The 26,684-nt window shown below is 38.1% G+C and overlaps 1 protein-coding gene across 1 annotated transcript in view; it reads left to right on the top strand.

The window, feature by feature from the left end:
• Positions 1 to 23,842: 23,842 nt before the first annotated feature.
• The window catches only part of ESR2 (estrogen receptor 2), a 35,076-nt gene continuing 32,234 nt past the window's right edge, over positions 23,843 to 26,684 (top strand). Inside the window, exon 1 of the mRNA XM_065749105.1 lies at positions 23,843 to 24,035. The gene's annotated coding sequence lies outside the window, so the exon portion shown is untranslated. The remainder of the gene's footprint in view (positions 24,036 to 26,684) is intronic.

Raw genomic sequence — 26,684 nt, 5'->3', positions numbered from 1 at the left:
CTGCTAACTTATGGAATATTGGATGATGCTGAAGGGACCTGAAGCTAATTCTGCCATAAAGAGCACAAAGTACAGATGCTCTCCTTGCCTCAGGCATGAGCAGAACATTCTTTTTTACCTTGTAAAACAAAAAGTCAAAAGATAATGAAATATAAAAGGATTTTTTATCCATTTTGGAGATGTACAACTTGTAAAGAAAGGAAGTGTCTTCCTAAGTGAATACTGCTGTATTTAGCTGCCATAAAAACATTTAGCAAAAAAAGACAACACAATCACAGCTTTTCTCTTAGAAAATAAAAGTAATATACACTGTAATAAGCAGGAAATGTGGCTGAAGTTTTGAAGTTGGTATTACTCTATTGTGACCATTTTCATCGCCCAAGAAATAATGTGTTGATCTGATTTTGTACTGTTGAGAGTTATGAGGCTATACTGACCATGCAGAATACTGAAAATAACAGTGATATTTTCCTAGAGAAAGTCCAAAATATTTGCCAAGGTCTTATTCCACAAACTTCCGCAAAAGAGGGGAAAAAAAGCAGCATGGAGCTAAAACTCCATTTCCTCCAAGGACAAGACTGAAACTAGCAGAGCCTGCTTTGGTTGGCTGCACTCCTGAGCAACAGCTGCATGACTGACTGATACAAAACCAGCCAAAAATGACACAACAAATCTGTGCAATGAAGATTCTAGAAATGTGCAAGCATATAATCATGGAATGGTTTGGCGTGGATCTCCCTAATTTAAATTGCCTTTGTAGAAAGTTGTATCTTCCATTTTAGCACTGGGTACAGTGCTTTTCATTTAATTCTGCAGTATAAATTTCATCTAACAAGAGGATTTCAAGTGCTTCAGCAAAATAAGGCTTACAGAACTGCAGGTATTTTTCAAAACAAACAAACAAACAAAAAGTCAGTTTCTGTTCTCTTTCGTGTTAGCATTTGGGCAGGTTTGAACTGCCCTCTAGCCCTGTGCTGTTGAGAGAAGCTAAAGGGGAAAGTTGTGTAGAATATGTGAAGCTTTACTTTAGTGAAGCTTCCTTCACAGAAGACCCCCAAGTAATTTTAGAAGGCTTGTAGAAGTCTAAAGAAAAAGAAGTATCTGGAAAGGTGGTCAGTTTGAGAGCAGAACAAATCTCCACAGACTATGAAATAGAGAAGGACAAAGAGTGTATGTTGGAAGCAGTGACTAATGAGCAGCACTCAGCTAAAAGAACACTTGAGGAAATAGCAAGACGAGGTAAAAAAGAGTGCCAGGTACTTTTTTGTCTGCCTACTGCTATTAAAGCAAATCATTAAGGTCTCTAAAGAGACTCTTAAAAAGTTTATTAAACAGTTTTTGGATGCTCTAGCTAATAGAAGTTGACTCTTCGTTCATATGATGATAGCCTAAGGGGTTTTTGAGAGACTTCTTCAGCAATCTGAAAGAATGATTTTTGTCACAAAGATGGATACATACACATTGTGGAAGAAAATTACTGTTTGTTAGAGAGGAATCACAATAACTGTATTGCTCCTTTAAAAGGAACAATTAGGAGTTGGTTTATCCAGAGTTTTAAAAAATGGACAAAGAAAAAATTTTGAGGTTTAACTAGAAACAATATTGAGTTGGGTACGTTTTAATTCTGAAAATCAGTCTTGTTACTTCATACCAATTCTATTATGAACACATTGCTGAGAATGTAGCCACTTTCACTGCAGCTTGCAGACTTCACAGAATTCTACGAAAATAACATACTTCAGTACATAAAATCAATGATTACATCAGTTATAAACATTGAAATTACTTAGACAATGAAATAGAACATCTAGGTAACTTCCACAGGTTGTTTTTTGTTTTTTGTTTTTGTTTTTTTTCTTTTTGAACATCAGAGTTTTCTTAAATGCCAGGAAATATGTTCACTAAAACAAGAAGTGGAATGTTATAGACACTACTTTCAGGCTGGATTTTATGTCTGTCTTTGCTCTTAATTGCAGTACAGAGCAGTTCTCTTTCCTATGACTTTTTAATTCCTTTAGATCAAATTCGTAGGTGTTCAGAATATCATGGAAGTTGTAGTGTAGAAAGAGGTTCATTTCAAAAGGAGCCTACACAGAAGGCTGACCAAATGTTGAAGAAATATGTACACTCATTGTTCTGCCTATGTTCAATATTGGGAATTTCTATAGTAACACTGAGCTATTTGTTGTATGTCATCTTTCTAACATTTATCCTTCTTTTACATGTAGAAGAGCTAGAGATATTTGGTGAGGATAACCGAGAAAGTCAATCTGGAGAAAAAAATACAATAGAAATACATGTAGCTGTGGATCATGTCTCACGAAAATGTTGTATGGGAGAAAGCACAGAGAAAGGAATTCAAAACCCAAGAAATGAGGATTTTGTGCCACCTTTTTTTTTTCTACATTTTTCCTTCTGTCTGCCTGCCCAGATCTACTTTTTGAGAGATTTCTCAAACTGCAGATAATCACCTGTAATGATGTTACTGTCCACATCAGTCTGTCCTGATCTTCTATGAGCTTTCTTTAAGACCATTAGTCAATGAGATTGAGTCCTATCAATGTTGAATCTGAGCACCTTACAAAGAAATGTATTCCAGAAGAATGGTAGCTAATCTGGAAAAAAAAAATCTCTTAAAATCACTCACAGTGGTTAATTTCATCCCATAGGTTCTCATTGTTTAAAGCTGGTGAGGAATGAGTAAGCCATGAAGAAAGGAATTAATGTCAGAAACTCTGAATTCTAATTTCATTCCATTAACTTGCTGGCACTGTCCTTCACTTACCAGTTGTCTAGCTGAAATCCCACAATTCTGCCCCTCTGCTATCTTAAAGACATATTGTAGGTAGCTTCAGTTATATAATCTCTGTTTCAAATGCCTCAAGAATATATGCCTTGAATATCTGCAATAGTGGATAACAAAAGACATAGTAGAGGAAATATTTGTTAGTTCATGTGTAATATGATCTGATAATTTTGATCCAGGGCAGTACAAGCAGTACTAATCACAGTGAGAGAACGTATGCATGTCAGCTTTCTTTCATGTAAATGGGGAAGAGCTACACGTATTTTTTTCATGATTTTCACTTATGAATCTATAGCCTTTGGACTCATAGCACTTCTTGGTAGACTTTACTTCAGTAATCTTGCTTAATGTAATGTAATCATTAATAACTGTGTTCTTTCCATGTGTGACAAATACTAAATTATCCAATTCAAAGCATATTATGAACATGGAATATATATTTTCTTTAATCCACTTAAAGTACAAAGTGTGAGAAGGGTGGTTGAGAGATTGTTGTTACAATGCTAATCTCATATACATGTAGATTCATAGATTTATTTGGAAGTAAGCTCTTTTCACTTGCTTACTCATTGATTTTAGTCCCCTAACTGTGTTCATCTGATGCTGTAATCCTTCATTTTGGAGGCTGAGTGATAAAACGCAAACAGTATTTGGAAAATAATATATCTCCTTCTCCTGCCTATTCTCGCACACTTTCAAGACTCCCACTCCATTGCATTTGGAGAATGGGTAGAAGAGGAAATGACGACAAGAGACCAGTTGCCATCCAAAAAAAGCTTTGGCAAACATCTAGGTGAATGTCTTTTGCATTGTCCTTCTTCTAGATCCATCTGAAACTTACAAGTAGCAGTCAGGAGAGAATTAGTTCTATTAGTCATGTATACATATTTTTTTTTCCCAAAAATGCAACTCAGGAAATAGTAGGCAACTGCAGAGTTACTGCATACTGTATCATGGTAAAAATGTGCATTTCTCTGAAGCTAGGAAATGAGCCTTCTCTGGGGAAATATTTTGTTTCTGATTCCATGTAGATTGTTCTCAAAGTAATGGCTCCTATCTATTTCAGTATTTACTTCTCCTGATACAAAGAACACAGAAACACTAGTGGATAGAGTTTTCTAGTCTCAGCTAGAAAACACTCTTTTTCAACATAGTCACTACCATAAGCTATGCGTTTTTGCCACTGATGAACAAGAGCCTGGTGGCTGCTCTAGTAACAGTCTGCACCAGTGGAGATGATCCACTGTCTCTCTGTCACTGCTGCTGAAATGCCCCACCCACTGCCTCACTGTGCTCACATCCACTCTTTGATCTCCATAAACATTCAGCAGGTGTCAATGAATTTCAGTGAATTAAATGTTTTCTGCATGGAGGAATTCATTGCCGCATCTTTGCTTCATACTCACTTTCATATCAGATACCATTTGGTCAGAATGGCCCTCTGCTGCCATCTGTCACACAGCAACAAAATATGACAGAACATTGGTGGGAAGATTCAAACTCTACTGCCATACCACCAACATCCACCTCTAACATCACTGGTCAACATAATAAAATAGGAAACATTACTTTTGGAGCAGTCTATAAACATTAGTAGTCTATCCCATGTTTAATTAAAGTTATTTTAGTAATGAGGGTGGAGTTTGGCATGATGGTGCTTCACACTTGAGACACCCTGTGGCATGAGTGGACCTTGGCAAGTAGGTGCAGCCAAGACAAAGCTAGTTGGCAATGCTGAGACTGCTCCTACATGCCTCTAGCATGTAGAGATAATTTTCATTTCCATAAGACACAGAATTAATCAACAATAAACCTTCAAACCTAAGTTTCCTATGGTGATATAAAACCTTAGTGAGCTCAGCTAACAAGGCTTCAGGATATTTAGATGACTGTATTCTGACTAAAAAGTTTGCGCTCTTTCTGCTTTGATTATTTTTGACATACAAACAAGCAACGTCTCATCAATGAAGTCTTGTGATGATTCTTAGTTTTGAATAATAGCTTTCCTGTAGTTGAATCCCATACAGTAGTAGAGTTCCTGGCCCTGCAGAATTTGATGGTAAGACATACATTGACTTCAGCAGGGGCAGAACTTCTCAGAGACATGTCCTTCCAGCCAGAGCCAGTTTCATACAGCTACAGATTTGGAGAGAGGACATAAAAAAATCTAGAAAGGAGGTTCCTTGCCCAGAAAAAAATAAAAAATAAAAAAGTCCCCTCCAAAACCCACCAAAAATACACACACAAAAAATACGGAGAAATAATTTTGAAAATGATTTTCTAAGACTAATAAAGAGAATGTAATAGACCATTTTATGCTCCTGTCCTTAGGCTGTACCTTATACCATGATCAGTATAAAAGAAGATGATATTTCCTTGATTACTCATTCAAGAAGAAAATGAGTTCTGTTACCTGAAAATTTAGAAGTTTCCTGAGTAATTGGATAGCCTTTGTACATCTTCAATTTTTGATGTTATTGGGTAGTTTATGGTATTTACTAAGATGTTTTAGCGTAATCATTTTCTTGACAGGATAAAATATCACTATTACAGTGAGAACATTCTCCTGACAGAAGAAACCATTTAACAAATTAGATTCTGAATGCAATTTGCTGGTCAGTGAGGCAGAATATACAGTGCATGTTCAAGGAATAGTTTAAATATCAACCAGAAACTAACAATGTAAATTACACAAAAGCATCCTTCATTGTGCTGGCCTTCTCTTTCTTCTAAGACTGCAAAAGGCATTGGCAGGAATAATTTGAATGTCACAAATACATCGTATCGAAATCTACCTGATTCAAAATTACAGGCTCTTATTTCAGTGCTGAACACACTAAAAAAACCTAGCTTAACATTTGGAGAAGAGTGGATTAACCAGCAGTATTCAGTCAATTCCTACAATAGTCATCAGCCTTGAGGTGTGGATACCAAGATCGGTTCATACCTTCCAAAGCACTCAGTGGGAAGGGCTGCTGCCTCAGCCTGCTGGAGTCTCCATGAGGCATGGTAGCTCTGATATGGATTAATGACTGGTATATTATCCAGTAACAACTGCAATTCAACATGCGCCTAATAACAGTCTCCAGGTTCTTGTACTGAAGTTTCAATAGTGAGCACAGAGAAGAAACAGAGATGGAATAAGGCAATCTTGTATTTGCATCTTCACAACTGGCTAACACTATGATCTTCTGACAAATACAGTGTTTTCTTCAAGTAGGAGTCACAATGGTATAGGTACAACAGAACTCGTACTACTTTCATATCTAGATTTTAGTTTAACTAGAAGGAAATGGGTGACTTCCACTCAGAGATATCCAGATAGCTGCAGCTGCTCTTCTGTTCTGTAATATGAAATACAGTCCCCTTCTTGCTTCTCCGTAAGTCATTTCAAGTTATCCCAAATGCTTTGGCAAAGCTTCACAGCTCCTAGTAAGTGTTTTTAGCCATTTTGAGCCTAGGCACTTCTGGTAGTTCCAGTTCTAACGCACTCAAGTTTAAATTCCAAATACTGATCTTAGTTCACCTTTGTTTAATGGTGTTCCTCTAGTGTCATTCTATCAGAGATGGTGAGAAACTGAGATGAAAGATAATGAAATGCAGATCCCTGTTTGCCTTTGCTTCTTGCAAGGAAGTTAATGTTTTCCCTTTGATTTCATCTCATATGGACACCCTATGTGAGAAATGGATGAAAGAGAAAGAAAGAGGCAACCCAATTAATATCTTTACCTTTTATCACTGCATTTGTCCCCCTAGCCAGTTCCTGATGTTTTTCTGTCTTCTTCTTGCAGGTGACCCATGTATTGTCTTCCTGGAAATTTCTGTCAGCCTTAGTCTGGATTTATTTATATGTACATATATGTATGTATATATATAATTGTCTTTGTGTAGACACACTACTGACATTTTTCTCTAATTCTCTGAAAAGCATTAAACCAACCAGATGCCTTCAATCTGCATGTTGCAAAGTTTTTGTCTGCATGGAATACCTGAATAGCATAATTATGTTATTATTATTTTCTGTTAAATTTGTTCAGGAATGGACCTCTGTCCTTTTCCTTCATAATTCTCACCATCACTATCATTATACTTCCTCATAATGCTGCCCAGTCAGAAACTGACAAAATCGAAAATTAATTTGTGAAATGTCTCCAATGTTTATGATATTTTTTGGGTATTCAAGATGAAATAGCTCTGGGAGAGGAGTAGCAATGCTGTTTCCTAGAGCCACTGCTGCTGTTCTTTAACATTCTTGTTATTGCTTTCAGAATCAGCGCAACTGAAGTAAATGCTGTCTCTGCTGTTCTCAATGTTCACAATCGTGTGGATTTCGTGAGTGTCCTTTCTTATCTTTCTTTCTATTTCCTTGTTTCATATGAGGATCTCTCAGAGCCCTGTCCATCTTATAGATGAGGAAACTGTCAGAATAAGATTAAGGTTAAAATGTCAAAACTTTCTCTCAATTTTGGGTGCTGATTTTACACGTCCAGGCCCTGATCCTTTCAAGTGCACTCTGTATTATTGGACTTCTAGATGGAAGCTGCCCTTTGAAAACTTACCATTGTTGCTTATTGCTTTTCACACTCTTAAAGACTAGGTAAAAATCTCCTTGAGACTGATGGGTATGCTGGTTGCTTTCCATTCTGGTTGAAAGTGGGAACAAGGATATGCCCTTTTGTTTAACAATAATTGAAACATGGGAAGATACTTCTGAGACCACTTGGAATGCAAGTACAACCTGGCAGGTTTTGATCTGCTTGTGGTTGGGTGTGTTTAAAAGTAAGGAAAGAAAGAGGCAACTGAAAAGAGAAGTGCTTCTAGCATGAGCTTGAGAGAAAAACAAAAATTGCTTGGAGCTTTTTGTGGAGAATCAGGAAGAGTAAAAAAGAACCGTTCTGACTGATTGTTACTCCGATCAGAGAAGCTCTGTTTTATGTGTATTCTGTAAGTCAACGGTATGTTTCTGTCAAAGAGAAAGGACTGCAGACCCCAGATAGTATAAAAGCATGGGCTTAAAGCAGAGATTGACTTTAAATTCTTAGAACAAATTTGTTTAATGAGCACTTAGATTAGAAACAAAGTGAGTGATAGTTAGGAATTCCTTGAACTGAGATTGCCAGTACAGAATTCACTTAGGTGCTGTTTATATTCTGTATTTAACTTCCTAGTGCTGTACTGAACCACACAGTCCTCTCTTTGAATCGTAATCGGGAATGAATGTAGGAGTACTGAAAGAGGTCCGTGGGCTGACTGTCTGGTCTTACCAAGTTAACATGCTAAGCAGCAAAGGAAACAGACATCTTCTGGAAAAAAAGGATAATGAAGTTAAGATAAATGACTTTAAAGACTGAATTTTATTCTTCTAGTGTGTTATGTAGCACTAGGCAAAGTTTTTAAGATGGAACGGTCCAGTGGCTTATTTGCCATTCTCTTTCCCCATTGTTATTGCCCCTTTAGTAGGAAATCTAAGTCCAATCCACACAGCTTTGAGCATCCAGGCAACAGATAGGGCAGAGTTCAATAGAGCAAGTGTGAAGCTGCAGCCAGTCATCCAGTTGACTATCCTTGTTAATTCCCTGAATTGGATAGCCAGACTTTCTTTGGGATTATATTTTTTTTCTTTATTTCTTTTTTTCTTTCCTGGAGGTTTGTTTTTTCAGCAATTCAAACAAATCAGACTCCACTCCATTCCTTTCCCCTATTACCTTTTATTCAGCAAGGTAACAGGTGAAAAGAACAATTTCTGTGCCAATATATTTTTGCAGAGGATTTTCCCTAAACTAATGCTTTTAAAGCCTATTTGCATTTAAGATGGTGCCTAAATTCTTAGTTATTTTGGATTACAGAGCAAACCTGTTTTGTCTTGGAATACATTAGCTCAGCCATCCTTTAGGTGTTATATCCAGAGTTCCTTTCCTGACAAAATGCAGAAGTCGTGTCCTCACTGTAGGGAATGTAACCCCTTCCAAAATGTTCACTATCTGTACTGCAGCACTCCAGTACTACAGCTTCACTGTCAGACTGAATGTGCATTTCATTTAGCCTTTCTTCCTACTCTTGTTCAAAAGTGTAAATGGCTGTTACTGTTTTTTTAGGAAAATTAGATGTGAACACCCATATTGTGTAGCAAACTTCAACCTCCATGACTAAAATTTAGCCAACTTCATTAGCAAGCCTTGATGTCAGTTGCTCTTCGGAGTGTCAGGGAGAATCTAACAGAAGGTATCAGCACTAGCACTGCTCTTTCTTTTTCTTGATAGTTTTACACTAATACAGTTTAAAGAAACATTTGGTCTATAGCTTTTGCTCATATTTGTTTAAAAGCAGATATGAGCAAGATATTTTCTTCAAGGATTCTTGAGGATTTACTACAATTAGTTTCATTCTTGAACTTGGAACTTGGCACTTGGAAGAGCACATTGCTGCCTGTAGGATTTACCTAGTCTCGCAGAGCAATTCTTGCATTCTAAACAGAAAGTGAAGAGAAAGTCCACATCTGTAAAACTTCTGGTAAACTGGATTTGGATCATTCTTTCTTCTGGTGCTTGATTCTGTTTTGTAAACCTTGCCAAATTCTGCTAGGTTGGGTAAGTTTTCTGAGCTAGACAAATCAATAAATTTTACATGTCAAAAAAATGGATTTTTGATCTCGGAAGTTGCAGGTTATAGGGCTGAGGTGAGCCTGAGCCATAGGCTCTCACTTGATAGTGCAGTAGGCCAGATCAAGGATGAGTTCAGCACTACGTAGTACAGAACAGAATTGGCTCATTGGATCTGTTCACTGCAAGGCATATAAGGATATGTCCCATTGCTCCTCTCCATGTGACTGAAGCTGCTTTGAAGCCTTTGTTTTCTTTCTCTTTGCATGTCCTTCATGAAACAAAGAGGAAGATGGAAACATTATTTTATTTTTTTATTTCTGTCATTAAAACAGTTCTGAGCCTACAGCTTACTCAGTCTTAAAAGAAAATAAAAAGATCCCCAAGCTGGGAGGAGAAGGGAATTTGCAAGGCTGACTTTTGCAATAATTTTAGTCCAGCCTATTCAAAAACTATCCCTATGGTGATCATTAGCAGCATCATAGCTAGGCCATAGCACAACCAACATGCACCTTCTCATGTCCCTGGTTCTATTTCAGGTTGCTCCATTCTGTTGCTTGCAGTGTGATTTGGTTTACAAGACCCTGCTGAAGGAAAAAGCAGTTGTGGCTCAAAGCCAGTCTTAAACCCATTAAAATGCAGCCTTGCATAAGATACTGTTGTTTCACAACTCTACTGAATATGGTATAATTTATTTATTATATATTTATTTATTTATTATTTACGGTCTTATTATTTATGATTGCATTTATTATTGATGAGTGTTTGAGTTTAGAAATTTTCTGTTCTTAGGTTTCCATGAGGAAGAGTAATCTTTCTAAGCTTTTTTGGTTTGTTTGCTTTTTTTCCCATCATGTGAATTTTAGCCTGAATTCCTAATCTGCGCTATGAGGCAACGGTAACAGAAGTAGAAAGGTGTTTCCATCAGGAAGGTAGGTCACAGAAGGCATGAAAAGGATGTGGTTTGAGAAGTCATACAATCATAGAATGATAGAATATCCTGGGTTGGTAAGGTCCCACAAGAATAACGATCCAACTCCTGGCTCCACATAGGACCACCCAAAAATCAAACTGTTTCTGAGAGCATTGTCCAAATGCAGTTTTAGCTCCAGCAGCCTTGATGTCAAGAAGTGCAGGAGCACACTGTGGGAGGACAACTATTGGCACACAGTTACAAAAGGGCCTTCCGTGCTCTAGAACATACCCCAGTGTTTTTATGATGACTCATGCTGGCTTCTGTTTCCCCTTATTCTGCTTTCTTGCTGATCGGGTGTGGCAAGGGAGAACTTGCTTGAAGACCTAGAGAAATAGAGACACCTGATGGTTCTTAATATGTTTGCACAGGTAGCTGACTGCTTGACAGCTTGGGATGATGGAGTTTGTACGGGAGGTGTGGTCTGGCTTAAATGTAATTTTACCCTCTATTTATCCAGGTGCCAGAGCCGTAGCTAGAAGTTCTTGCAGGAAGAAAGGAGCTGATCTGGTTTAGCAGTTTGCAGTCAGCCAAAGGAGCAGTCTTTTTTCCTCCACTCTTATTTGTTCAGCCCTACTATTGTCTTGCTTTGTCTGATTTCTCAAGAGTAGATTTATATTACTAGCCTAGCAGTAAGATTGAGGGAAAAAAAGAAAAAAGAAACTCTCCCTCTCTTTATGCCTCTCATTTTGCTGTGCTAGTTTTCTGTGAAGTTCCCAAACTCAAGTAACTTATGTTGGGTTGGCTGAGCTTCAGCATAAGGAACAGGGAGGGATTAGGAGGTCCTAAGAAGACAAGGAAGAAACAATGCTGTTGTTGATGGCAGCAAACTGTCTGACAAGTAGAAATGACCCAATCTGACCTCCATCAGTAGCTGCTGCTGTTGAAGACTGATTATTTCTAAAGGAGAAGCTGAACTAAAACTTACTGCAAAATGAAGTCTGATACTGGAAACAATGAATAGAAAATTATGTGGGAAGAGTCATTGCCTTCTGTATCTGCTTCTTTGTGGAAACGTTGCTGAAAACTCTTGTTTTTCTTTTCAAACTGTGATTTTATTGTGTTTTTATTTATTTTTAAGCAGACTCCTTAAAGGGCAAGTTGTTTTTAAGTGTCTATATTGATCAAAGAATAAAGCTCAGTTGCTTCAATTGCTGTAAATACTCTGTGATTCTTTCAGCCACTTCAGCTGGCTTTGTAACTCTCTCTTCTCTGGCAGAATCTTCTGCATCTTGAACTCTGCCTTTATAGTTAGATTCAGGTTGTCTACTGAGAAAGGAAAGTATAGTTCTGTTTGCTTGAGTATATTAGCTGTACTGTAGAAGAGACTCTGAATTAAAGATAGCTGTTCTTGATGTTTGTTGAAAAACTATTCAAGAGTATTAGTTGTGACTAGTGAAGTTTTATCCCTATATCGAAGCCACTTCATTTGTTCTTGCTTTGAGCTAGCAGGCCTTTTCTATCTTGCCTAACTATTCTTTCTCTCCCCATTGCCTGTTTTCTCATGAATTCAACAGAAAAAGAAGTAATAGTCATTAATAATGTTGAGTAGATAGAATAAAAGAGTGTATGACATCAGTCACGTCCTTCAAAGAAATTATCTTCTTCTGGAATTGCATGGTTCACATTCATCAAATAATTGTTTGAGTTGGAAGGAACCCTTAAAGGTCATCTGGTCTGACCCACCTGCAAAGAACAGGGACACCCACAGCTCCATCAGGTGCTCAGAGCCCTGTTCAGCCTGACCTTGGGTGTCTCCAGGGACAGGGCATGTACCACCTCTCTGGCCAACCTGTGCCAATGCCTCACTGCATTTATTGTAAAAAAAAAAACAACACACACACAAAAAAAAAAAAACAAAAAAAAACTTCCTCGTATTCCTTATAGCCTATCTAATTCTCCCCTCCTTTAGATTGAAACTTTTACTTTGTCCTATCACAGCAGACTCTGCTGAAGAGCCTGTCCCTTCTCTTTTACAGCCCCCTTTTAGATACTTGAAAGGCCACTTTCAGGTCTCCCTGGAGCCTTCTCTTCTCCAAGCTGTACAGTCTCAGCTCTCTCAGCCTGTCCTCATAAGGGAGGTGTTCCATCCCTTGAACCATTTTTTATGACCCTCCTCTGGTTACGCTCCAACAAGTCCTTATCTCTCCTGTACTAGAGACTCTACGGCTGGACACAGTACTCCAGGTGAGGTCCTACCAGCACAGAGGGACAGGATGATGTTCCTCACCCTGCTAATTACACTGCTTTAGATGCAGCCCAGGATACAGTTGGCTTTCTGGGCTGCAAGGGCACATTGCTGGCTCATATCTAGTTGCCATCCACCAGTACTCTTTTTTTTCAGCAAGGCTGAGCTCTGCTCTCACATTCCCCAGCTTGTATTGATAGCAGGGATTGTTACAACCCAGGTGTAAGACCTTGTCTTTGGATTTATTGAACCTTATAAGGTTCACCTGGGCCCACTGCTCAAGCATGGCTGGTGTCATTTTTTATTTCATCTACTTGTTTCAGGTAAGTAAATAACTCTCTATGCTGGTTCTTTGTGGCATTATAGAAACAAATCTTCTCCTAGGGCTTCTGCATTATAAGACTACACGTGTTGCTCTTTTTTCTTGAACTTGTCCTAGAAGCTGTGAAGCTGTATGTAGTTAGATTAAATGAATGAGCATTAGGGGTAAAAAGGAGAAGGGAGAAATTAATGTTTGTCTCTGTGACATCAAGAAGCAAAAAACTTCCAAGTGACATCTCCGTGGTTGTGAATGGGCAAGAAAGAGCTTATACCATAGGAAGGATTTTGTATCTGGTATCTCTAAACACAGCTTCTCTGGAAGTGGAAAGGCTGGGAAAACAATGTCTATTCTTTGTTTTTAGGAAGCACGGTTGCCTTCTCCATAGCTTCTGAATGGAAGCTGAGATTTCAGAAGAAAATTAGTGTTTATTTTGAGTAACTTACCTCCTACTTCAGGAGATATGAGTCCTAAGAGGCATGATCTACTATAGCAGAATAGACAACGCCAAAACTGTAAGGGAAGATACAGGAGCATGATATAAAACCTTAAGCCAGAAAGAAGGTTGAGTTGTGGTAGTAAGGAGAGCCTTTGAACCAAGCCTCTCAGTGTCTAGGTGTGTCCCTGCTCAGCTTGAAACTAGTAGCCTTATGGAGAATGTCTGATGCTGTGGCTGAAAGCCTTATTGGCTTCTAGAGGTAGTGACAGAATAATTCTTCAAGGCAGTTTTTCTGTGTGGAGAGGAAATAAACCTTCCAATGTAATAGCTATTTCCCTTTTCTATAGGAGTTGTTAGAAAATTAAGTGTATGGTACTGGGGCAGAAGCCATAGTAACAGAGTAAGGTATTCACCCACTGGATACTCACAGGTGATGAGAACATACCATTTTGCCTTTTCAATGTTTCCTTCAAATTCTTCTAGGTATGACTATTATTGACTGTTTATTTCTGCAATGACTATTATTTCTGCAGATTTTAATGCTGCGTCCTACTTGCCACAGTACTTTAATAATAGGCATGGAAGAAAATGTAATTGCTAATGAACATTGTCCAAAAAAGATTCCCTCTGCAGTTCTGTTCTGGCCATTTTTTTCACTCCTCCTTCACTATTATCCTTTTATTGTAACAGCTTTGAAACTCGTGGGAGGTGGTGAAAAGGTTCTTTGTTAGGTGAATCCTGAAGTCAAACCACTCTTTAAATTGCTCATATCGTGTGAATTTGCTGGAAGGCCAAGTTGTGGCTGTGAGACCCGGAGCGCTAAATTTAGTAGGAATGCTGAGAAGGAAACTTGGTAGTTACTTGGGAAGTTTACAGACAAAGACAAGCTGCACTGGCATAGTAAGAGCTCCTATGGTCCTGGAGTTGCTCAGCCTTAAACAAGGTAGTAATGATGCAAGTAACTTCTTGCAGCTGGGACAGTACAAAATTCATGCACTCACTGGTGATAGGCCTGGTTGTCAATCAGTAGGTTTACCCATTTTATTCATTACAACACCTCTTTTTAGGGGAACTGCGTTTGAATTTATTGGTGTTAATGTATTCTCCCTCTGCATTGTAAACACAGCAGAGCATGCCATCCTGAACTACCTCTTATTTGGATTGTCTTTGTGCGTTGTCTCAGGGCTCCTTGTAGTTACTCTGAATGTCTGCTGCTTCAGTTATGAACTGCTGTAATTTGGTGTCTAATCATCTCTTTCTATGCAGAGAAACTCCTGTCTTGACACTGCCCCTCTCATCACCTCCCCACCTCTAAACCAAACATGAAATTATAATAATGAAAGACTTTCTCATTTTATATTGCTTTAGGAAGTATTACTATACTTCATATGTATCTAAAAGAGAGAAGGGAACTTGCCTTCTTTTCTTTGCCTAATGCCAGCCCATTCCTGATTGTTTATCTAGTGAATCTCTATTCCATCTGGCTATTTAACACAGATTTTTTAAAATAAATCTTAATTTGCTTTGATTGAAGGCTTTTGCTTTTATTACCCAGAATAGATGTGACTTCCAACTGGGGGAAGATCTGGATGGAGAACAGAAATATATTTTTAGAGGTAACTACTTAAATCTGCTTGGTGTATGTAACCCTTGTTCCTCTTCGGGGGTTGCATTTTATGGACACTTCTACAGAGCCTGTAGTGTTTTAATCTTTGTCAGGACTCTCTGCCAAGCAGAACCAATCTTGCATGTGCCTGTGGTAGCACATCTTGAAGTTACTGATAGCAGTCCAAATACAGAACAATTTTCTTATGCAGAAACCTGGTGAGGTGTCTGATGGTAGGGACCGTTGTGGTTTCTGGCAGATTTGCCCAAAGAAAGACAGTTTACTAGTTTACCTGTTTTAGTAGCTAAATTCCTGGTCAAAAGATGCCCATATGGATCTGTTGACCCTGCCAATGTCCTTTAGATTCAACTTCTGCTGATGGCTGCCTGAAACCCACAAGAGCAATGAGTATTTTCCTCCTTGTGCTCTCTGGTTTCTAAAGTTTTGCTATTTGTTTATGAGGAAAAAGGGGCCCTTCGGAGTCTCTGTTGCTGTCCTGTGAAATAGGCAAAAGGGTGTTTGCTTAATAAATAAATATAAAGGAGGAAGGAAGCTTTGACAAGGACCGTATTTACAGTAAACGAGCTTGCAGGATCAGGGAGCTGTGCTGGGGCCTGAATGTGAAGCAGTCTTTTTAGGAACAAGCTATTAAACTGCCCTTCTGTAGTATGTATTCTTAAACCTTTACATTCCTATGCATTTGTATTTAGGAGGTCAGGAGCATGACTTGACCCTTAAACAGAGTTTAAGGGATACCACGGGCACAAATAGGGTTGGATGGAAAGGTCTGAGGCTGTATAAAAAACAGTGATCAAAGCATGCCGGCAGTAGGGATTTGAATCCCCTGTAGTTTGCAAAAGGCTTCATCTGTTAAAGACAAAGCAAATCTCAGATTAAAAACATCTGTGTTTGGACCTGTGAAAAATAGTAATATGCAAAAATGGGGAAGCTCAAGGAAAATAATGTAGCAACAAGGTAAAACTGCAAAAATAATGCTGAGAAAAACTTCATTAGTGTGAAGTAATTATGGGAACAGCAGATTGAGTGGACATTAATACTGCTTTGGCTTGTTCCTGGCTGTGCTTGAAGGGAAGCTGCTGATAGCAACGGTGGCAGGGCTGTATCAGCTGTATGGGTTGACAACAGCCAAACTTCCAAATTCAGAAAGATGTGGAAGGCTGTGTAGACTTCAACGAATTTTTGGATCTGAAATGCAAGGATGAATAACATGATGCTTTATCCAAACAAATTTGCGAGCGTGTGAGCTTCCCTAGAGTAAATACGGTTAATGCACTGTGCAACTGATCAAACATTTTAAAAGCAATCCCAGTATATAATTGAGAGTTGGACCTTGATGCATGTCTTCAATATTATTTAAATAAATGTTAACTTGTTAAAATAGAGATAACACCTTAAACAGCTTCTAGTTAATTTGGTTTGCTTGAAAAAGAACGTAATTAAATTATAAAAATAAAAGAAAAAAAGGAAGAAAAAAGTAAAAAGAAAACCCCCACAAAAATCAGGCCCCTCTTTTACTACACATACTTATGCAGCTGGTGTTACAAAACATAGTCAAAGTTGTTTAATAGTAACATCTGAAATATCTAAGATGATTACATTGCTGGTTCAGAGTAAAAGTTAGTTGTATTTCCGGTTTTCCTGTGACAAAGATTGAAATAATAATAAGTTTAATCTGGCTTTTTTCTAAATGTCAGTGTTTGCTTCCAGAATTGCTGGTTAGTTAATCATTCGCATTTCTGTGCTAAATAGGAGAATGACTGGCTTATGAAATGGTTCAGTAATGTAAGAGCTTTAACTGCAGTGAACGACAAATTCAGAAGCTTGTTATGTCAGAAAGGAGGAGGAGGAACTTCTGTTTAGGTCTTGCCTTCACAGGGAAAGGAAACACTGATAGTATCTGTGTAATCTTGCACTGATGAGCTGGCATCACACTGCTTTGAAAAGATTCATATTTGAGATCTGATGACTAAGTGTTGGTGAGCACAGCTGCTTTAGAATCTGAGATAAAGGAAAGAAGGAAAACAAATCCAGAATTGCTATGTGAAAACCTTGCTGACATGTAATGCTGTCAGAACATTCATAAAGAACAGAAACCCTATTCAGTGTCAATCAGGTACGTGCTATATTGAATGCAATATTTATTATTTTCAATGTTGCCAAAGCTCTGCAATTGATAGGCACTGGATTTATAGACAGTAAACTCTGTAAGTGAAATGAGGTAGTTAAAATACTGAGAGGTTTTTGTTTTAGTACCAGTACACATTTGTTCTTAAAGTCTAATAGTTCATGCAGATAAGATGATCTTTCAATAGGTTTGTGCTTTTAAAATTCATTGAGGGTTCAAGGAAAATTGTAGAAGTTTTCTGTATTTTAGTACTTTGACTTAAAAAGCTATTGGAATATGATTGCTGCACTAGAGGCAGAAGGAATATTTTTGATGAACATGGATAAGTGCTTTGTTTTTTTTATTTTTTATTTTTTATTTATTTTGTAAGGCTCTTGAAAACTTGCACAAATTAATATGCTAATAGAAGGTAAAAGCCACTTAGCATCATTATATTTTTAGGGCCTGATCCAAAGCAAATTGGAGTTATTAGAAGTTTTCTTATTGACTTATCTGAACTTTGAATCAGACTCTTCAGGTACCTCCCTGCTTAATATCTCAGGTTTTGTTTTCACAGCTGCTGTGTCTGTCTAGGTAGTTTTCCCATACTGAAGTTAGTGATGTAGGTTTCCATTCTTGTAGAAGGAAATTGAGTTTTGAAAAGCATCCTTTGAACTAAACAAGCAGTTACAAACCTGTTTCTTCAGGTTGCTTTTGGAAATGCTAAAAGGTATGTTTAACAATAATTAAAGGTGGGACAGCACATGCATACCTGTTTATCATATCCTTTGGAACCACTGCCTGAATGCTAGTAAAGATTTTTGCCTAGCAATGACAGGAATTGTCTGGTCATTTTATCTTGGACATTTTAAAAGTGAAGTTTTATTTAAGAAAATAAACTCCAAAATGTAATAAAGAGCAGACTGTGTAATTCAGAATGAATGGGTAGCAAATGTGCTGCATCTTTTTTGGGAGATGTTTCTATCTTGTCATACAGAGAATAAAGCTCCGTACCTTATATGCAGTGAAAGTCAGTGAAAGTCTTGATATGTTCTAAAGGGGCTTCTCATGCTACTCAAACATGAAGTCATTTAGCTCTCAGTTCTGAAATGCTGAGTATTAGCAGCTCTTAGTTTCCTCATCCGTATCCTTGAAATTCCTTCCTCATCTTTCCTTCTCCTAAGGAACAGATTGAAGACTGAAGTACAGTGCCTTTACTGAAGCAATATTTTTGACTTGTATTATTAATCTTTAGGACTTCTATTTGCAGTTTCAGAACTTTAGCAAAATTCCTTTACGAGTCTGTGAACATAATTTAAACATAGAAACACCCCTCTGTCCTTTTTCCTCCTTTTTTGGCTTTCCTTTCATAACTTTCCTATGTCTTTTTAAAAAAGATGTAACATGCTTTGCAGACACTGTGGTAGTGACACAGTGGAAGACAGCAGTAGTGCCTCTATTCTCAAACTGGTAACTGTGTTTGTAAGTGAACAGTTCAGCTTCCTCGGACTTAAAGGAGAAATAATACAAATTTTAGACTAAATCTGATGCTTCTCTGTGGCTGATCTCTGAAACACTGTAAATTATGAGAACCAGTTAATTTATTTGAGCTTTAAGTACTGCTGGAGGAAGTGGAATTAAAAATATTATTCTTTTTATCCCAGTGAATGTGTTGGTCGGCAACCTGAAAAACCTGGAACGTCACAGGAAAAACACTCCATACTTTTAAAGACAGTCTAAAAATACTGCAATTGCAGAATTGCCTTCAGTGAGAGTCAGACACTGTGAGTTTCTGTGATGATGTTCTGGTAAAGAATGGACTGAAGTGTATTAATTAAAACCCTTTTAAAGCCATATTTACTATGTGCTCTTTTCAAGTGCTCTGAGCTCTGGATCTAGAATATTGATTTGAAGGTACAAGTAGAGGAAAATACATGGTGAAATGGGGTGGAGATCCAGGAGCTCAATAGGATGTGTAACTACTCTGTTATTGTGCTTTTCTTCAGTTATCTGCAACACACTTTTACTAGCAGCAGGAAATATTCATGTGGAAGTATTTGCTGGTCTGTTCCTCCAGAGGCAAGAAATAGGAAGCTTAAAGAGCAGAAATGCTAGGATGAATATACATTTTATATATATATATATATATATATATATATATATGTATGCATTTAGCTTTATTGAGATGGAATTAAGAGAGCATTCAAGTTTTGCCTTGATTAATATATTGGAGAGATGTCCACCTGTGTTAATAAACAACAAGAATCTGACTAACTCAGCTGAGTCAGGCTTTTGTCCACAGATCAGTAAAAGGCAGTTTTTCATGTCCAGTTCAGTGAGACAGATCTGGAACAGTTTTTTATCCTTAATAGACTAAGACATGCCCAAAGCCTTTTGTTACCTATGGATGACATTAAAGATATCTGATTTGGGATTCCATGCCACATTAGAACAGTGTGTCATAGCTTGCAAAGTTGAGAATAATCAATACCTTGATTTCTGTGTTATTTCAGTGAGTTTTGAAAAAAGGCTACAGCACAATTACTAATTCTTCAGACAGATTTAGGTCTTTTGAATCAGTAAAATTGGGTATTAGATAAATAAATTGTAATAACTTTTTAAAAAGAGAAGTTAGAATCAAATTGCAGGGTTGAAAGTGTTTTATCTTCTATTAATGTGAAGGTGTGGAGCAAAATGAATACAAGTGAACTAGCATTTTACATAAATTCTAACAAGGAAATCAGAAAAATAGCTGAAACTGTACTGTATTTCATACATAACCATACATAGATTTGTTTTCTATTCTATTACAGAAACAGTCATTTAGTCAAGTTTTATGTCTAAAGAAAAAAGATTGTTCGGTGCACTAAAGTCTAAGGCAGCTGCACACTTACGAATGGTGTTGTTTGCATACTGTGCAGAGCAAGCTGCAAATTGGACACTCCTTCTGGAGCAGTGACACGACTGAAGCAAGTCTCAGTGCCTCCCAAAGCTCAGAGCTTTAGTGGCTGCCTGAATAGAAGAAGGATCTTGCATGTCGGATGCTCTTCTTGGACAAACAGTGGTGAAACAGACTCTTCTGTTAAGTCAGTTAGGTTTACATTGTAAATAATTTGCATAGTAATGAGATTGTGTGGAAAAAAGTAAGAAAGTAAAAAGGCTTTTATTTAGAGGAAGAGAGAATGGAGTAGGGGATTTCAGCATTGGTGTGAGAGGAAAAACTCCGCTGCTTTTTCCTTCCTCTGGTCACTCAGCTCTGACAAATGTCTCTCTGGCAGCAGGTTAACAAAGCGGGTTTTCTGCAGCCTCAGACTGCTGTGGTTATCACTGTTCCTTCTTGGTCTTGCAAAGAAAAGGTTACTTAAGGAGCCTGAGGCATGGCATACTCAAGGGAAAAGCCAGTGCACTGTGTCTACTTAGCCAGGAGAAATTAAATCCTGCATTAGCTGCCTTTCGTGCCAAATAGAAACACCTATCCCATGTTTTGTAGCTATGGGAAGTGAGATCCTCAGGTAGCACTGTGTGCTTTGCAGAGCTAAACCAGTTCGTGTTGTCTGGGGAGATGAATAAATCATATTCCCAAATAACTGATTTTGTTGCCTACAGATTGCTGGGGGTCTAGGCTTTGGGTGCAGCTATGACCTTTCTCTTTTTGTTTGCTGGTCAGGAGGCTCTTAATCCCATCAGTGGATTTAATGCCTGGTTTTGGACAGCTGCTGCCGGGGAATCTCTCATCTATACTTTCCTCAGAAGGTGGGATGGGCAGTCCTGCTGCCTGAGAGAACAGGAAGTACCAATTCCAGCTGTATTCCTATTGCCTTATTTGCTTTTTTTCTCCAACCCCCCCCAAAATATTGACATTTTTCTTCTCCTTTTCCGCTCCTAAATTTGTCTGACATGTGTGCATTGCTGCTGGCATTGTTCTCTATCTGCCTGCTGTATCTCCTTGCAGACTTGCATGAGGGAACTGCTGTGTGAACAGGGAATAAACACAATGGTGTTTTTTGTTTCTAATTTATTTATTTGAGTGTCAGGAGAGACTGATGCTGGGAGATGTGGAATTGTTATAAGAGTAAACAAAAAGAACTTGAGTCAAGTCAGAGTCCCTGTGCCAGCTCATGTCTCTGCCGTGCCAATAACTAAGGCACAGTTATTCAGTAACCCACTGAGTTGTGTAAAAGCCCTACTGGGCAAAATGAAGCTTTTTCTCCATATATAGTCTCCATTTCTGACGGCAGATGATTGAGCTCGACACCCTGCTTCTCAGCAGTCATACAAATTAAAGATGTCCCTCAATAAAAGATTTTGTGATGACTGGAAAACCATGATAGTTATATGGTGTTCTCATTAAGGGAGACACGGTGGTTAAAGGAATTAATCGTTTTGGACACAAGAAACTGGTATGTTCCCTGCTGTTGTCACAGAGCTACATTCTGATAATCAAACCAAGAATTAGCTGCTCAGAATTAACTCTGTAAGAATTAACTAAATGATTTTGTGCTGAGACACTCCCCAAGCATACTTCAGAGTTACTGGATACAGACACACATTCTCACTCAATGAAAACCCAAGTTCCAACTATAAGTCAGCCTGAACTGCTCCCTCCTGCCCTTCCTTGCATCAGAAGGAGATACTTTCTTTAAGTAATAATGTTTTTATCAGACAGGTGTGATGTTCTTTGTACTAGTTTTTGCCATGACACTGGTGTAGGTTGAAGTGTGATTACAGAATCCTTGGACTAATGGTTATAATTGCTACTTGTGTAATAGCTTTAATGGATGCTTCTTTTGTAAGGTAGCATGTTAGAATTTTCCCACTGAAATCCAAATATCTTTCCTGATATACTTGACTGACATACTTGAGTGCCCACTTTGAAGTGATAACATGCTAAGTAGAGGAGCTGAGATCACAGTATTCATTTGTATTCTTGAACAGGACAGTGGCTTTTCATTTCTGATCTATAGGTCTCTAAACTTATGAAATATACCTAAGAAATGCAAATCATAGAAATCTTAAGTCTGTTCTGAGGTCTGATAACACTGTAAGGGTCTATAAAAACTGCTGCAGTGAATATTATCCCCAGTTTGAATCAAGGTCTGAAAATCTTTTCCCCTTATATACATACCTGCTGGTGATCTAATCCGACTGCAGTAAATATGACAGACCTCTTCATGTATCATAAAATGTTAAGTGATGGTCATCTTTAAACAGGACCCACTGTTCTTCACTTGGACGAAGTTTATGAGGTGGTCAGAACCCTGGGTAATTACCATTTGTCATGCTTCACTTTTTCCAGCACAAGTAACATTGGAACTTCCTCATCTGTGAATGCCTCCAGTAGTGGAGGAGCACAGTCTTTAAAAAATTCAGGTGAGAAGGAATGTCTGGAGAGCAATGAATCTAATATCTTTCTTCAAGTGAAGTCAGGCTGCTCAGGGTCATTTTCAGCCCTGTCTTTTGTGGGGTTTTTTTTGTTTGTTTTTAATGTCTCAGATGAAGATTTCATAGCCCTTCTGAATATCATGTTCTTTTACTTAATTATTCTCATTGCGGAGGAATTTTTCTTATGTTCAACTGGATTTTCTCTTGCTCTGACTTGTGACTAATCTCTTGTCCTCATTTGTACACTGCTGAATAATCTGACTTTGTAACTCCACTTCAGGTAGTAGGAGACTGCAATTAAACCCTCTTCAGTTTTGTGTTTTTTTTCAGGAACAAGCCTGGTTCCTTTGGTGCCTCTGCATACCTCATGCACCAGATCCCTCAAATATTCATGAATGTTTAGAATAACCTAAAAGTTGTTGGTGTCCTAAGTAACACAAAGGCTAAAACAGGGCAAAAGGTGCTAAATTGTCTTAAGTGTTTCAAAGTATTCTTGCCCCTACAGTTTTGATCTTCAGTATTTTCCTCAGAGGTGGTCTTGATCTCTTTGGAAACAGGCTCTTGATTTTTCTGGAGTGGATTTTAAGTCTCTAAAAAGAGCTTTATTTTCTTTTTGCTTTCCTATCTGCCCCCTACTTTTTGCATCTAGTGCACCTCAGGTAATAAATAATAAACCTGTTTACTCACATGCCTTCTGTTGGCAGTATCTTGCACTGCTGTGTTTAATGAGTAATAAGTTCTCCACAAAGCTTGAAGCACAAGAGCTATTTTATGCATCAGCAGTGACTTTGCTTTAATGATCAGTTCTTGAGAAGATGCTTTGGTTTATTTTTGCGATGGGATGCACAAAGTTTAACTTAGCAGAATATTAATAGAATGCTTTCCAAGTTGAGTGAGGGGCTCAGGTTGTGGAGCAGTGGAATGCATACTTGCTGAACCACCTCCTTCAGATGGAAGGAAGAATGATTGCACCTTAACTAAAACCTAGCAGAGAAAGAGATCACCTTTATGAGAAAAATATATGCAACTTACCTGGAAAATTCTAAGCACATTGTTAATTTATGGTGATGGAATAGTGCCTGAGAATATCCACACTGTTTTGCAGACTGCTGTGCTCTTCTAGGAAAACCTATTGTATTCTTTCCAAGCAGGCTCTAAAACATGGCAGCCTAATCTCTCTTCTCTTTATTTACCCTTTATTTCTAATGCTATTTTGTGGAAGGATTTTAAAAAAGTATTCGGTGTAAGTAGTGTGCAGTTACCAACGCTTGAATGTAGATACCCATTTGAGATTGTTCCAGTAGGTCAGATGGCTTAATTATTTACCCATGTATCTGTTTGACTATGACATCCAAACCAGCATTCCTGTACTTGATCTGGTGTTTGTTGCATGCAGACCGTCAAGATACACTGAGTTCAATATGTAGAGCTATTTCACGAGCAGAAGCCTCACTTATTTGTGGATAACATTGACATCACATTTTTGCTCCTATGTATTCATGGAAAGTGGTGGTATCCTTTGCATTCTGGAGCCCATGGAACTTTATTGTCTTATGTCAGATGTGGATGCTGCTGTTTATGTACTACATGTGTGAATGGTAAGTGTTACTGGAGGAATCAGACTGCTTATTTACTTTGTGGCATTTCAGTTGTTTCGCACCTTTCTATGCTGAACTGACTTGACTGAAACATTTGCAGTCAGGAAGACTGTGCTCTGTAAATAACAGATACTGATTTTGTTTCCAGGTCTGGTACAGTTCTAGAGCAGTGTGGACAGATTAGATTTAAATTATGTAGTTAGTGTTGAATTTTGATTTTTAAAACCTTTTTTCAGAGAAGGAAGAAAAATTGGTACAGGAGTTTGGTTCAGAGAGGAATTGATTTCAGCTTAATGAAAGTGTTTAAGACAGGAGGACGTCATACTGCAATGGGACGAACTTCTTATCCTGTTGCAACTTCTTATTATGATCCTCAATTTAAACGTGGTAGTGATTCCTCCTGAGACATTGATTTTAGTGGGGTTTGTTTTCTGTAGACTTGAATCCTAAGCTCTGATAACCTAAATCTGCAGTTCTTCTCCATTAAGAGCAGCTCCACAGTCCAGCAGTTATTTCTGGAGGATTTTCTGTGCAGTTCTGAATGATTTCTGCAGCTTTGCTTTATCGGAGAGGCTCTGGGCTTCCTTTTCTAAATCTTTTGAGTGTAAGTATATATGAACAATATGTTCCTATGTACATTCATAGCCTACCATGGCTAAACTGTTTTTGCTACTCAAGTTAATTATCTTAAGCCTTTACTCTTGTTTATTGAAGTCTGATGAAGACTATTTTCTTTAGCTTTCTGAAACTCAAGTCCCTTCTCTTGTAAGAAAATCGTGAGCTGTCTGCTTTGAAAGGAGGTTGTATGGACTTCTCCTGCTTGCATGAACTCTTCCCTCTAAAACTTGACTTGTGCTGCTTCCAAGACCTCCATATATTTCTAAATACTGCCTATTATTCTTTGGAGAGAATAAAACCTGCTAAGTATGCAGCTATCCTCCCTATCACTCTAGCAGATTGCTTCTCTCGAATAACGTGACTTAAACTTCAGCTGATTTTGATTCATGAAATTTTTTAGGCCTACCTCTGTGTTCCCTCTGCTAATACATCATATGTGCATATATTTTCTTAATTCCTAAGGGGAAGCTGTACAGCCAGTTGCCTGCTGCCAAATTTACTGCAGTGTCTTAGCAGAATGTCTTTAGGTGATTATAACAGAGATGTCACTGTAATGCCTTTCAGGTCCTTTCTCAGAAGAGTTTGGGGTTATGCTGCACTGTGCATCCCTTGAAGGGATACAGGGGGATGAAGTTCAGTCAGCTCTTGCTGGACAGGGCTGACAACATTCAGGTGCTCCTATGGAGTGTCTGTGCACACCTCTGAGATTCCAAGTGGTACTCTGCTTTACCTACACAGAAGTTTTAAATATATTTTGAATTCTGTGCACTCACTGGGCGCGTTCATAGTATTCACTATGAAAATAACCACTGCTGATATAATAATCATAGTTTTTCAATTTCATCATTTGCTGCTTGAAAATTATTTGTCCATAAAATGCAAGCAACAGAAGATTTGGGATTTTCAGAGCTTTTGCACTCTTAAAGGAAATTGTGAACCATCTGGCAAGGGCACATGAGGTATGTAGATTGTATGAGAAATGAGGTCACATTCTCTTGCTTTGGCTGCATCAGAGTTCCAGTGCAAGAACGGCTGGATGTAAACCACTGCTGAGATAACTCATTCTCCTGTTTCCCACAAAGAAATAAACAGCAGCTGGGTCTAAAATGTCTAGGATGATTTCAATGAGTTCCTTGTTACTTCTCCATATATCTTCACTTTCATCAGCGGAGTGTGAAGTGAGAAGAGCCCTGAACCGTCAGTTTCATTCAGAAAGATTTTTCTCATATTTTCTGGTGATGGTTCTACCATCAGTCCTGTCTCTAGGTAGGGAAATATGTCAATGCACCAAGATAGCATACTAGAAATGCCATTCTACCTGAGAATTTCTGGGACAGGGGTATGGCTGGTGCTTCAGAAAACATGCATTTGACTCTTTATCATCTTATTTTATGGTTGTGTAAAGTGAAAAACGGTAAGAATATTTAACACCCATACTTTGGTCACTTTTGGAATAGCAGAACTGTGGGTGACTTATTTACTGCAGAGTTTTTCTTGTTAGTCTCTTATTACTTTCTGTAAAAGCATGCTGGAATATCACTTCTGGGAGCTGGAACTTGCTGTTTTGGAAGCCAAAGTGTTTTGGATTGTGCTCTATAAGAAGGCTGCATGTGTGTCTGCAAAGGTGGAATAAATTGCATGTGAAGCCCACAGCAAAGGATGAAATTTAAATATTCTTTAAATGCTGTTGAAAATTCATGACTCCAGGGTGGGGTTTATATCTTAAAAGGTGTTTTAGTGGCTTCTTTCCTTTACCTTTTATTTTCTTCATTTACCTTAAATAATTTGGATGTACCTATATCTGGCAAACAGTACTTCTGTGGGTGTATTAAATTCCATTGATTGTTGGTTCAGATGGAAGGAAGGGTGGAGAGTAGCTGTAAAGGCAGTGCAGTATGCCAGTAAACTATAAAACTTCCTGTCCTTATGGATTTGCTTGAATTCTTCTTTGGCAGCTCAGAAATACCTGCATTTTTGTGACATCTGCACTTCATGACATCTACTTTTATAATGGCTTTGTTCAGAGGTGCT

The sequence above is a fragment of the Cyrtonyx montezumae genome, unplaced genomic scaffold (assembly GCF_038088225.1).
Source record: "Cyrtonyx montezumae isolate F1298 unplaced genomic scaffold, pur_monq_1.0 scaffold_10, whole genome shotgun sequence".
Taxonomy (NCBI): Eukaryota; Metazoa; Chordata; class Aves; order Galliformes; family Odontophoridae; genus Cyrtonyx; species Cyrtonyx montezumae.
Note: the sequence above shows the minus strand (reverse complement) of the source record. Positions and strands in the feature narration are given on the sequence as shown.